Source organism: Rhinichthys klamathensis, unplaced genomic scaffold (assembly GCF_029890125.1).
Source record: "Rhinichthys klamathensis goyatoka isolate OS25496 unplaced genomic scaffold, OSU_Roscu_1.1 h1tg000057l_1, whole genome shotgun sequence".
NCBI lineage: Eukaryota > Metazoa > Chordata > Actinopteri > Cypriniformes > Leuciscidae > Rhinichthys > Rhinichthys klamathensis.
This window is the reverse complement of record NW_026606602.1, coordinates 36,158-48,970: the sequence shown is the minus strand read 5'-3', so window position 1 is coordinate 48,970 and position 12,813 is coordinate 36,158.

Here is a 12,813-nt window from a genome sequence, read left to right as displayed (position 1 = left end):
CCCCTTGCACAGGTCCAGTGATAAGCAAGCCTTTCCTATCCTTTCCAGCGGTTCATCGCTTCGAGGCAGAGGGTAGGCATCAAATCTGGACTGAGCATTTAGCTTGCAGAAATCAATCCAGAACCTGATCCATTCTTCTTTGGGACAAAGACCAGGGGGCTGCTCCATTCGCTCATAGAGGCTTCAATCACTCCCTGCCACTTCATCTCTTTAATCCCCTCTTTCAATGGTTCAAGCAGTCTTTCTGGTACTCGATAGGGTCACTGTCTGACAGGATTAGAATTGGTTAAATGGATGGTGTGCTGAATCAATGTGGTCCACCCAGGCCTCTGATGGAACAAGGCAGGAAACTGATCCAGTAATTCTTGTAATTCAGTCATCTGGGGCTTCGCTAGGTGACCTAGGGACACCCCTGAAGACTGGTTCTGGGGTTCCTCCTCTGCTGGTCCATTACCTTCTTCCTCTATCTTCCTGATCAACAGTGAAGTCACTGTAGTTTAATTGTTGCCTCTTTCCCCTATTTCAGCTAGTTGATGTAGTATATCTGATGAGACTTTCCTTTCTCTAGGTGGAAGACTTCATAAGTCACTGGCCTCATCTTCCTGGTTATGGTTTATGGACCCTGCCACATTTGACTTGTTTGCAAAGTTAGGGAGCATCAGCAACACCTTCTGCCTAGGCTGGTACTGCCGAAGTCTCCCACGCTGCTCATACCATCTCTTCTGGTCTTGTTGTGCCTGTTATAAGTTCTCCCTTGCTTGGTCTCTTAAATCTTTTTTGCAGTTCCTGAGAAAGAACATCTATGAGTGAATGGTACACCTTCCTTATATAGTAGTCTTCTACTGACTGGAAGGAGTGGCTCTCTGTGGTTGCACTAGTACTTTGGCTATACTTTGCAGGCACCCTTTTCTGTCCTGAGAGGACTGCGGGAATGCTGGTCCCAGAGGCTTCTGTCTTTTCAGTGGCACTCTTAAACAGTTTTGCAAACTGTTCTTCTATCATGATGTTGGACAAGGTGTCCTTCACTCCATCGACAACAGTATATGCTGTGGACAGATCAATATTACAGTTCTGTAGAGCATCAGAGGCAAGTGCAGTGACCTCAAAGACTGGAGTCGCAATCTCAAGGCAAAGCTAAAACTCAAGTCTATGGCTTTAAGGTACACCCCGGCATCTCCATCAGCAGTATCTCGAGGCTCCTGATCTGTAATGTCAGTGAGGGCCTTGACCACAGTACTCATCACTTTGATTGCAGTTTGATTACACGCTCTCTGGGCCTCTTAGCATTTGCACTGTGTCTTTTCGTAGAGCTGGCGAGAAATACACAGAGCTTCTGTACCAGGTTGAAAAAGGTAATGAAATGGAGGCTTGATTTTGCAGCTTCAACTAGGACCAAATTTAACTAGTCGATTTGGTAGTGCACAAACAGAGCCTTGTCATTGTGTTGCAGTATTCTCGACAGCAGTCCACTGATATTGGCAGCACTGTCATAGCCTTGACCACTCATGTTTGGGATCTGTAGGCCGTTGTTCTTTAGCAAGTCAAAAACTGTTTTCTCCATCTTCTCACCTGTTGTTTTTGACACATTGCAGACCTAGAGGAAGCGTTCCTAGATAAAAAATAACACTGTGTCCTCCTAACCAGGCGCGATGCGATAAGATTCCAGTGACAAATAATTTGAAGATTTTCTTTTCCCCAAAAATACTAGTTAATGTTATCGCATTGGACTGAAACTTAGTGACTTTGTTCCAAAGGGTATAACTACTTTTCAAATGTTTTTTGAAAATTTTCGTACTTTTTAGGGGGGGTTTGTTACCTTGTTACACTTGTGGTCTTCCCGGGTCAAAATGACCGGCCTATAAAAAATACTTATAAATCATTCATTATACCATATTTTCACCAAATCGTGGATTCAATCTTTTTGTCAACTTGTTCTCGTTCAATTAGGACTGGTTTTGTATTTAATTTTCAAACGGTTTAATTGTAGGAGTCATTTATCCGAGCTTATGCAGCTTAGTTTTTGAGTGAAAAAAGCATTATTTGTTAATAATTTTGGCAATATTGAGTAAAATATGAAAAAAAATTGCACTGTTGATCACACTTGTCTACTTTAATGTTTAACCAGGAAATTTCTTTTAAAATTATTTTATTTTGTACAAAATGGCACAGAATCACACTTGTGGTGTTCCCAGTCATTACAAAACACAGGACTTGTATTTTGAAATGCTTTTATTTTCAGAAAAGGGGTGCACAGTAACACACAGTGTGTGTGTGTGTGTGAGAGAGAGTGTGTCCAGACGCAGGTCCTTCATCAGATCTAGAGTGTGTGTGTGTGTGAGAGAGAGTGTGTCCAGACGCAGGTCCTTCATCAGATCTGGAGTGTGTGTGTGTGTGTGTGTGTGTGTGTGTGTGTGTGTGTGTGTGTGTGTGTGTCCAGACGCTGGTCCTTCATCAGATCTAGAGTGTGTGTGTGTGTGTGTACAGACCCTGGTCCTTCATCAGATCTAGAGTGTGTGTGTGTGTGTGTGTGTGTGTGTGTGTCCAGACGCTGGTCCTTCATCAGATCTGGAGTGTATGTGTGTGTGTGTGTGTGTACAGACGCTGGTCCTTCATCAGATCTGGAGTGTGTGTGTGTGTGTGTCCAGATGCTGGTCCTTCATCAGATCTAGAGTGTGTGTGTGTGTGTACAGACGCTGGTCCTTCATCAGATCTGGAGTGTGTGTGTGTGTGTACAGACGCTGGTCCTTCATCAGATCTGGAGTGTGTGTGTGTGTGTACAGACGCTGGTCCTTCATCAGATCTAGAGTGTGTGTGTGTGTGTGTGTGTGTGTGTGTGTGTCCAGACGCTGGTCCTTCATCAGATCTGGAGTGTGTGTGTGTGTGTCCAGATGCTGGTCCTTCATCAGATCTAGAGTGTGTGTGTGTGTGTGTGTGTGTGTACAGACGCTGGTCCTTCATCAGATCTGGAGTGTGTGTGTGTGTGTGTACAGACGCTGGTCCTTCATCAGATCTGGAGTGTGTGTGTGTGTGTGTCCAGATGCTGGTCCTTCATCAGATCTAGAGTGTGTGTGTGTGTGTGTGTGTGTGTCCAGACGCTGGTCCTTCATCAGATCTAGAGTGTGTGTGTGTGTGTGTACAGACGCTGGTCCTTCATCAGATCTGGAGTGTGTGTGTGTGTGTGTGTGTACAGACGCTGGTCCTTCATCAGATCTAGAGTGTGTGTGTGTGTGTCCAGAAGCTGGTCCTTCATCAGATCTAGAGTGTGTGTGTGTGTGTGTGTCCAGACGCTGGTCCTTCATCAGATCTGGAGTGTATGTGTGTGTGTGTGTGTGTACAGACGCTGGTCCTTCATCAGATCTGGAGTGTGTGTGTGTGTGTACAGACGCTGGTCCTTCATCAGATCTAGAGTGTGTGTGTGTGTGAGAGAGAGTGTGTCCAGACGCAGGTCCTTCATCAGATCTAGAGTGTGTGTGTGTGTGTGTGTGTGTGTGTGTGTCCAGACGCTGGTCCTTCATCAGATCTAGAGTGTGTGTGTGTGTGTGTGTGTGTGTACAGACGCTGGTCCTTCATCAGATCTAGAGTGTGTGTGTGTGTGAGAGAGAGTGTGTCCAGACGCAGGTCCTTCATCAGATCTGGAGTGTGTGTGTGTGTGTGTGTGTGTGTGTGTGTGTGTGTGTGTGTGTCCAGACGCTGGTCCTTCATCAGATCGAGAGTGTGTGTGTGTGTGTGTACAGACCCTGGTCCTTCATCAGATCTAGAGTGTGTGTGTGTGTGTGTGTGTGTGTGTCCAGACGCTGGTCCTTCATCAGATCTGGAGTGTATGTGTGTGTGTGTGTGTGTACAGACGCTGGTCCTTCATCAGATCTGGAGTGTGTGTGTGTGTGTGTCCAGATGCTGGTCCTTCATCAGATCTAGAGTGTGTGTGTGTGTGTACAGACGCTGGTCCTTCATCAGATCTGGAGTGTGTGTGTGTGTGTACAGACGCTGGTCCTTCATCAGATCTGGAGTGTGTGTGTGTGTGTACAGACGCTGGTCCTTCATCAGATCTAGAGTGTGTGTGTGTGTGTGTGTGTGTGTGTGTGTCCAGACGCTGGTCCTTCATCAGATCTGGAGTGTGTGTGTGTGTGTCCAGATGCTGGTCCTTCATCAGATCTAGAGTGTGTGTGTGTGTGTGTGTGTGTGTACAGACGCTGGTCCTTCATCAGATCTGGAGTGTGTGTGTGTGTGTGTGTGTGTGTGTGTACAGACGCTGGTCCTTCATCAGATCTGGAGTGTGTGTGTGTGTGTGTGTGTGTGTGTGTACAGACGCTGGTCCTTCATCAGATCTGGAGTGTGTGTGTGTGTGTACAGACGCTGGTCCTTCATCAGATCTAGAGTGTGTGTGTGTGTGTGTGTGTGTGTACAGACGCTGGTCCTTCATCAGATCTGGAGTGTGTGTGTGTGTGTGTGTCCAGATGCTGGTCCTTCATCAGATCTAGAGTGTGTGTGTGTGTGTGTGTGTGTGTCCAGACGCTGGTCCTTCATCAGATCTAGAGTGTGTGTGTGTGTGTGTACAGACGCTGGTCCTTCATCAGATCTGGAGTGTGTGTGTGTGTGTGTGTGTACAGACGCTGGTCCTTCATCAGATCTAGAGTGTGTGTGTGTGTGTCCAGAAGCTGGTCCTTCATCAGATCTAGAGTGTGTGTGTGTGTGTGTGTCCAGACGCTGGTCCTTCATCAGATCTGGAGTGTGTGTGTGTGTGTGTGTGTGTCCAGACGCTGGTCCTTCATCAGATCTAGAGTGTGTGTGTGTGTGTGTGTGTGTCCAGACGCTGGTCCTTCATCAGATCTAGAGTGTGTGTGTGTGTGTCCAGAAGCTGGTCCTTCATCAGATCTGGAGTGTGTGTGTGTGTGTGTGTGTGTCCAGACGCTGGTCCTTCATCAGATCTAGAGTGTGTGTGTGTGTGTCCAGAAGCTGGTCCTTCATCAGATCTGGAGTGTGTGTGTGTGTGTGTGTGTGTCCAGACGCTGGTCCTTCATCAGATCTAGAGTGTGTGTGTGTGTGTCCAGAAGCTGGTCCTTCATCAGATCTGGAGTGTGTGTGTGTGTGTGTGTGTCCAGACGCTGGTCCTTCATCAGATCTAGAGTGTGTGTGTGTGTCCAGACGCTGGTCCTTCATCAGATCTAGAGTGTGTGTGTGTGTGTGTGTGTGTCCAGACGCTGGTCCTTCATCAGATCTAGAGTGTGTGTGTGTGTGTCCAGAAGCTGGTCCTTCATCAGATCTGGAGTGTGTGTGTGTGTGTGTGTGTCCAGACGCTGGTCCTTCATCAGATCTAGAGTGTGTGTGTGTGTGTCCAGAAGCTGGTCCTTCATCAGATCTAGAGTGTGTGTGTGTGTGTGTGTGTGTGTGTGTCCAGACGCTGGTCCTTCATCAGATCTAGAGTGTGTGTGTGTGTGTCCAGACGCTGGTCCTTCATCAGATCTAGAGTGTGTGTGTGTGTGTCCAGACGCTGGTCCTTCATCAGATCTAGAGTGTGTGTGTGTGTGTACAGACGCTGGTCCTTCATCAGATCTGGAGTGTGTGTGTGTGTGTACAGACGCTGGTCCTTCATCAGATCTAGAGTGTGTGTGTGTGTGTGTACAGACGCTGGTCCTTCATCAGATCTGGAGTGTGTGTGTGTGTGTGTGTGTGTACAGACGCTGGTCCTTCATCAGATCTAGAGTGTGTGTGTGTGTGTACAGACGCTGGTCCTTCATCAGATCTGGAGTGTGTGTGTGTGTGTGTGTGTGTGTCCAGACGCTGGTCCTTCATCAGATCTAGAGTGTGTGTGTGTGTGTCCAGAAGCTGGTCCTTCATCAGATCTAGAGTGTGTGTGTGTGTGTGTGTCCAGACGCTGGTCCTTCATCAGATCTGGAGTGTATGTGTGTGTGTGTGTGTGTACAGACGCTGGTCCTTCATCAGATCTGGAGTGTGTACAGTGTGTGTGTACAGACGCTGGTCCTTCATCAGATCTAGAGTGTGTGTGTGTGTGTGTGTGTGTGTGTACAGACGCAGGTCCTTCATCAGATCTGGAGTGTGTGTGTGTGTGTGTGTGTCCAGACGCTGGTCCTTCATCAGATCTAGAGTGTGTGTGTGTGTGTGTGTGTGTGTCCAGACGCTGGTCCTTCATCAGATCTGGAGTGTGTGTGTGTGTGTGTGTGTCCAGACGCTGGTCCTTCATCAGATCTAGAGTGTGTGTGTGTGTGTGTGTGTGTCCAGACGCTGGTCCTTCATCAGATCTAGAGTGTGTGTGTGTGTGTGTGTGTGTCCAGAAGCTGGTCCTTCATCAGATCTGGAGTGTGTGTGTGTGTGTGTGTGTGTCCAGACGCTGGTCCTTCATCAGATCTAGAGTGTGTGTGTGTGTGTCCAGAAGCTGGTCCTTCATCAGATCTAGAGTGTGTGTGTGTGTGTGTGTGTGTCCAGACGCTGGTCCTTCATCAGATCTAGAGTGTGTGTGTGTGTGTGTGTGTCCAGACGCTGGTCCTTCATCAGATCTAGAGTGTGTGTGTGTGTGTCCAGAAGCTGGTCCTTCATCAGATCTAGAGTGTGTGTGTGTGTGTGTGTGTGTCCAGACGCTGGTCCTTCATCAGATCTAGAGTGTGTGTGTGTGTGTGTCCAGACGCTGGTCCTTCATCAGATCTAGAGTGTGTGTGTGTGTGTGTCCAGACGCTGGTCCTTCATCAGATCTGGAGTGTGTGTGTGTGTGTGTCCAGACGCTGGTCCTTCATCAGATCTTGAGTGTGTGTGTGTGTGTCCAGACGCTGGTCCTTCATCAGATCTGGAGTGTGTGTGTGTGTGTGTGTCCAGACGCTGGTCCTTCATCAGATCTAGAGTGTGTGTGTGTGTGTGTGTCCAGACGCTGGTCCTTCATCAGATCTTGAGTGTGTGTGTGTGTGTCCAGACGCTGGTCCTTCATCAGATCTGGAGTGTGTGTGTGTGTGTGTCCAGACGCTGGTCCTTCATCAGATCTAGAGTGTGTGTGTGTGTGTGTCCAGAAGCTGGTCCTTCATCAGATCTAGAGTGTGTGTGTTTGTGTGTGTCCAGACGCTGGTCCTTCATCAGATCTAGAGTGTGTGTGTGTGTGTGTGTCCAGAAGCTGGTCCTTCATCAGATCTAGAGTGTGTGTGTGTGTGTGTCCAGACGCTGGTCCTTCATCAGATCTGGAGTGTGTGTGTGTGTGTGTCCAGAAGCTGGTCCTTCATCAGATCTAGAGTGTGTGTGTGTGTGTGTCCAGACGCTGGTCCTTCATCAGATCTGGAGTGTGTGTGTGTGTGTGTGTGTGTGTCCAGACGCTGGTCCTTCATCAGATCTAGAGTGTGTGTGTGTGTGTGTGTGTGTGTCCAGACGCTGGTCCTTCATCAGATCTAGAGTGTGTGTGTGTGTGTGTCCAGACGCTGGTCCTTCATCAGATCTGGAGTGTGTGTGTGTGTGTGTCCAGACGCTGGTCCTTCATCAGATCTAGAGTGTGTGTGTGTGTGTCCAGACGCTGGTCCTTCATCAGATCTAGAGTGTGTGTGTGTGTGTCCAGACGCTGGTCCTTCATCAGATCTAGAGTGTGTGTGTGTGTGTCCAGACGCTGGTCCTTCATCAGATCTAGAGTGTGTGTGTGTGTGTCCAGACGCTGGTCCTTCATCAGATCTGGAGTGTGTGTGTGTGTGTGTGTGTCCAGACGCTGGTCCTTCATCAGATCTAGAGTGTGTGTGTGTGTGTGTCCAGACGCTGGTCCTTCATCAGATCTGGAGTGTGTGTGTGTGTGTGTCCAGACGCTGGTCCTTCATCAGATCTAGAGTGTGTGTGTGTGTGTGTGTGTGTGTGTGTCCAGACGCTGGTCCTTCATCAGATCTAGAGTGTGTGTGTGTGTGTGTGTGTCCAGACGCTGGTCCTTCATCAGATCTAGAGTGTGTGTGTGTGTGTGTGTGTGTCCAGACGCTGGTCCTTCATCAGATCTGGAGTGTGTGTGTGTGTGAGAGAGAGTGTGTCCAGACGCAGGTCCTTCATCAGATCTGGAGTGTGTGTGTGTGTGTGTGTGTGTGTGTGTGTGTGTGTGTGTGTGTCCAGACGCTGGTCCTTCATCAGATCTAGAGTGTGTGTGTGTGTGTGTACAGACCCTGGTCCTTCATCAGATCTAGAGTGTGTGTGTGTGTGTGTGTGTGTGTGTCCAGACGCTGGTCCTTCATCAGATCTGGAGTGTATGTGTGTGTGTGTGTGTGTACAGACGCTGGTCCTTCATCAGATCTGGAGTGTGTGTGTGTGTGTGTGTCCAGATGCTGGTCCTTCATCAGATCTAGAGTGTGTGTGTGTGTGTGTACAGACCCTGGTCCTTCAACAGATCTAGAGTGTGTGTGTGTGTGTACAGACGCTGGTCCTTCATCAGATCTGGAGTGTGTGTGTGTGTGTACAGACGCTGGTCCTTCATCAGATCTGGAGTGTGTGTGTGTGTGTACAGACGCTGGTCCTTCATCAGATCTAGAGTGTGTGTGTGTGTGTGTGTGTGTGTGTCCAGACGCTGGTCCTTCATCAGATCTGGAGTGTGTGTGTGTGTGTCCAGATGCTGGTCCTTCATCAGATCTAGAGTGTGTGTGTGTGTGTGTGTGTGTGTGTACAGACGCTGGTCCTTCATCAGATCTGGAGTGTGTGTGTGTGTGTGTACAGACGCTGGTCCTTCATCAGATCTGGAGTGTGTGTGTGTGTGTCCAGATGCTGGTCCTTCATCAGATCTAGAGTGTGTGTGTGTGTGTGTGTGTGTGTCCAGACGCTGGTCCTTCATCAGATCTAGAGTGTGTGTGTGTGTGTGTACAGACGCTGGTCCTTCATCAGATCTGGAGTGTGTGTGTGTGTGTGTGTGTACAGACGCTGGTCCTTCATCAGATCTAGAGTGTGTGTGTGTGTGTCCAGAAGCTGGTCCTTCATCAGATCTAGAGTGTGTGTGTGTGTGTGTCCAGACGCTGGTCCTTCATCAGATCTGGAGTGTATGTGTGTGTGTGTGTGTGTACAGACGCTGGTCCTTCATCAGATCTGGAGTGTGTGTGTGTGTGTACAGACGCTGGTCCTTCATCAGATCTAGAGTGTGTGTGTGTGTGTGTGTGTGTACAGACGCAGGTCCTTCATCAGATCTGGAGTGTGTGTGTGTGTGTGTGTGTCCAGACGCTGGTCCTTCATCAGATCTAGAGTGTGTGTGTGTGTGTGTGTGTGTGTCCAGACGCTGGTCCTTCATCAGATCTGGAGTGTGTGTGTGTGTGTGTGTGTCCAGACGCTGGTCCTTCATCAGATCTAGAGTGTGTGTGTGTGTGTGTGTGTGTCCAGACGCTGGTCCTTCATCAGATCTAGAGTGTGTGTGTGTGTGTCCAGAAGCTGGTCCTTCATCAGATCTGGAGTGTATGTGTGTGTGTGTGTGTGTACAGACGCTGGTCCTTCATCAGATCTGGAGTGTGTGTGTGTGTGTACAGACGCTGGTCCTTCATCAGATCTAGAGTGTGTGTGTGTGTGTGTGTGTGTGTGTGTGTACAGACGCAGGTCCTTCATCAGATCTGGAGTGTGTGTGTGTGTGTGTGTGTCCAGACGCTGGTCCTTCATCAGATCTAGAGTGTGTGTGTGTGTGTGTGTGTGTGTCCAGACGCTGGTCCTTCATCAGATCTGGAGTGTGTGTGTGTGTGTGTGTGTCCAGACGCTGGTCCTTCATCAGATCTAGAGTGTGTGTGTGTGTGTGTGTGTGTCCAGACGCTGGTCCTTCATCAGATCTAGAGTGTGTGTGTGTGTGTCCAGAAGCTGGTCCTTCATCAGATCTGGAGTGTGTGTGTGTGTGTGTGTGTGTCCAGACGCTGGTCCTTCATCAGATCTAGAGTGTGTGTGTGTGTGTCCAGAAGCTGGTCCTTCATCAGATCTAGAGTGTGTGTGTGTGTGTGTGTGTGTCCAGACGCTGGTCCTTCATCAGATCTAGAGTGTGTGTGTGTGTGTGTGTGTCCAGACGCTGGTCCTTCATCAGATCTAGAGTGTGTGTGTGTGTGTCCAGAAGCTGGTCCTTCATCAGATCTAGAGTGTGTGTGTGTGTGTCCAGACGCTGGTCCTTCATCAGATCTAGAGTGTGTGTGTGTGTGTACAGACGCTGGTCCTTCATCAGATCTGGAGTGTGTGTGTGTGTGTACAGACGCTGGTCCTTCATCAGATCTAGAGTGTGTGTGTGTGTGTGTACAGACGCTGGTCCTTCATCAGATCTGGAGTGTGTGTGTGTGTGTGTGTGTGTACAGACGCTGGTCCTTCATCAGATCTAGAGTGTGTGTGTGTGTACAGACGCTGGTCCTTCATCAGATCTGGAGTGTGTGTGTGTGTGTGTGTGTGTGTCCAGACGCTGGTCCTTCATCAGATCTAGACTGTGTGTGTGTGTGTCCAGAAGCTGGTCCTTCATCAGATCTAGAGTGTGTGTGTGTGTGTGTGTCCAGACGCTGGTCCTTCATCAGATCTGGAGTGTATGTGTGTGTGTGTGTGTGTACAGACGCTGGTCCTTCATCAGATCTGGAGTGTGTGTGTGTGTGTACAGACGCTGGTCCTTCATCAGATCTAGAGTGTGTGTGTGTGTGTGTGTGTGTGTGTACAGACGCAGGTCCTTCATCAGATCTGGAGTGTGTGTGTGTGTGTGTGTGTCCAGACGCTGGTCCTTCATCAGATCTAGAGTGTGTGTGTGTGTGTGTGTGTGTGTCCAGACGCTGGTCCTTCATCAGATCTGGAGTGTGTGTGTGTGTGTGTGTGTCCAGACGCTGGTCCTTCATCAGATCTAGAGTGTGTGTGTGTGTGTGTGTGTGTCCAGACGCTGGTCCTTCATCAGATCTAGAGTGTGTGTGTGTGTGTCCAGAAGCTGGTCCTTCATCAGATCTGGAGTGTGTGTGTGTGTGTGTGTGTGTCCAGACGCTGGTCCTTCATCAGATCTAGAGTGTGTGTGTGTGTGTCCAGAAGCTGGTCCTTCATCAGATCTAGAGTGTGTGTGTGTGTGTGTGTGTGTGTCCAGACGCTGGTCCTTCATCAGATCTAGAGTGTGTGTGTGTGTGTGTGTGTCCAGACGCTGGTCCTTCATCAGATCTAGAGTGTGTGTGTGTGTGTCCAGAAGCTGGTCCTTCATCAGATCTAGAGTGTGTGTGTGTGTGTGTCCAGACGCTGGTCCTTCATCAGATCTAGAGTGTGTGTGTGTGTGTGTCCAGACGCTGGTCCTTCATCAGATCTAGAGTGTGTGTGTGTGTGTCCAGACGCTGGTCCTTCATCAGATCTAGAGTGTGTGTGTGTGTGTGTCCAGACGCTGGTCCTTCATCAGATCTGGAGTGTGTGTGTGTGTGTGTCCAGACGCTGGTCCTTCATCAGATCTTGAGTGTGTGTGTGTGTGTCCAGACGCTGGTCCTTCATCAGATCTGGAGTGTGTGTGTGTGTGTGTGTCCAGACGCTGGTCCTTCATCAGATTTAGAGTGTGTGTGTGTGTGTGTGTGTGTCCAGACGCTGGTCCTTCATCAGATCTTGAGTGTGTGTGTGTGTGTCCAGACGCTGGTCCTTCATCAGATCTGGAGTGTGTGTGTGTGTGTGTGTCCAGACGCTGGTCCTTCATCAGATCTAGAGTGTGTGTGTGTGTGTGTCCAGAAGCTGGTCCTTCATCAGATCTAGAGTGTGTGTGTGTGTGTGTCCAGACGCTGGTCCTTCATCAGATCTAGAGTGTGTGTGTGTGTGTGTGTCCAGAAGCTGGTCCTTCATCAGATCTAGAGTGTGTGTGTGTGTGTGTCCAGACGCTGGTCCTTCATCAGATCTGGAGTGTGTGTGTGTGTGTGTCCAGAAGCTGGTCCTTCATCAGATCTAGAGTGTGTGTGTGTGTGTGTCCAGACGCTGGTCCTTCATCAGATCTGGAGTGTGTGTGTGTGTGTGTGTGTCCAGACGCTGGTCCTTCATCAGATCTAGAGTGTGTGTGTGTGTGTGTGTGTGTGTCCAGACGCTGGTCCTTCATCAGATCTAGAGTGTGTGTGTGTGTGTGTCCAGACGCTGGTCCTTCATCAGATCTGGAGTGTGTGTGTGTGTGTGTCCAGACGCTGGTCCTTCATCAGATCTAGAGTGTGTGTGTGTGTGTGTGTCCAGACGCTGGTCCTTCATCAGATCTGGAGTGTGTGTGTGTGTGTGTGTGTGTCCAGACGCTGGTCCTTCATCAGATCTAGAGTGTGTGTGTGTGTGTGTCCAGACGCTGGTCCTTCATCAGATCTGGAGTGTGTGTGTGTGTGTGTCCAGACGCTGGTCCTTCATCAGATCTAGAGTGTGTGTGTGTGTGTGTGTGTGTGTGTCCAGACGCTGGTCCTTCATCAGATCTAGAGTGTGTGTGTGTGTGTGTGTGTCCAGACGCTGGTCCTTCATCAGATCTAGAGTGTGTGTGTGTGTGTGTGTGTGTCCAGACGCTGGTCCTTCATCAGATCTGGAGTGTGTGTGTGTGTGTGAGAGAGAGTGTGTCCAGACGCAGGTCCTTCATCAGATCTGGAGTGTGTGTGTGTGTGTGTGTGTGTGTGTGTGTGTGTGTGTGTGTGTGTGTGTCCAGACGCTGGTCCTTCATCAGATCTAGAGTGTGTGTGTGTGTGTGTACAGACCCTGGTCCTTCATCAGATCTAGAGTGTGTGTGTGTGTGTGTGTGTGTGTGTCCAGACGCTGGTCCTTCATCAGATCTGGAGTGTATGTGTGTGTGTGTGTGTGTACAGACGCTGGTCCTTCATCAGATCTGGAGTGTGTGTGTGTGTGTGTCCAGATGCTGGTCCTTCATCAGATCTAGAGTGTGTGTGTGTGTGT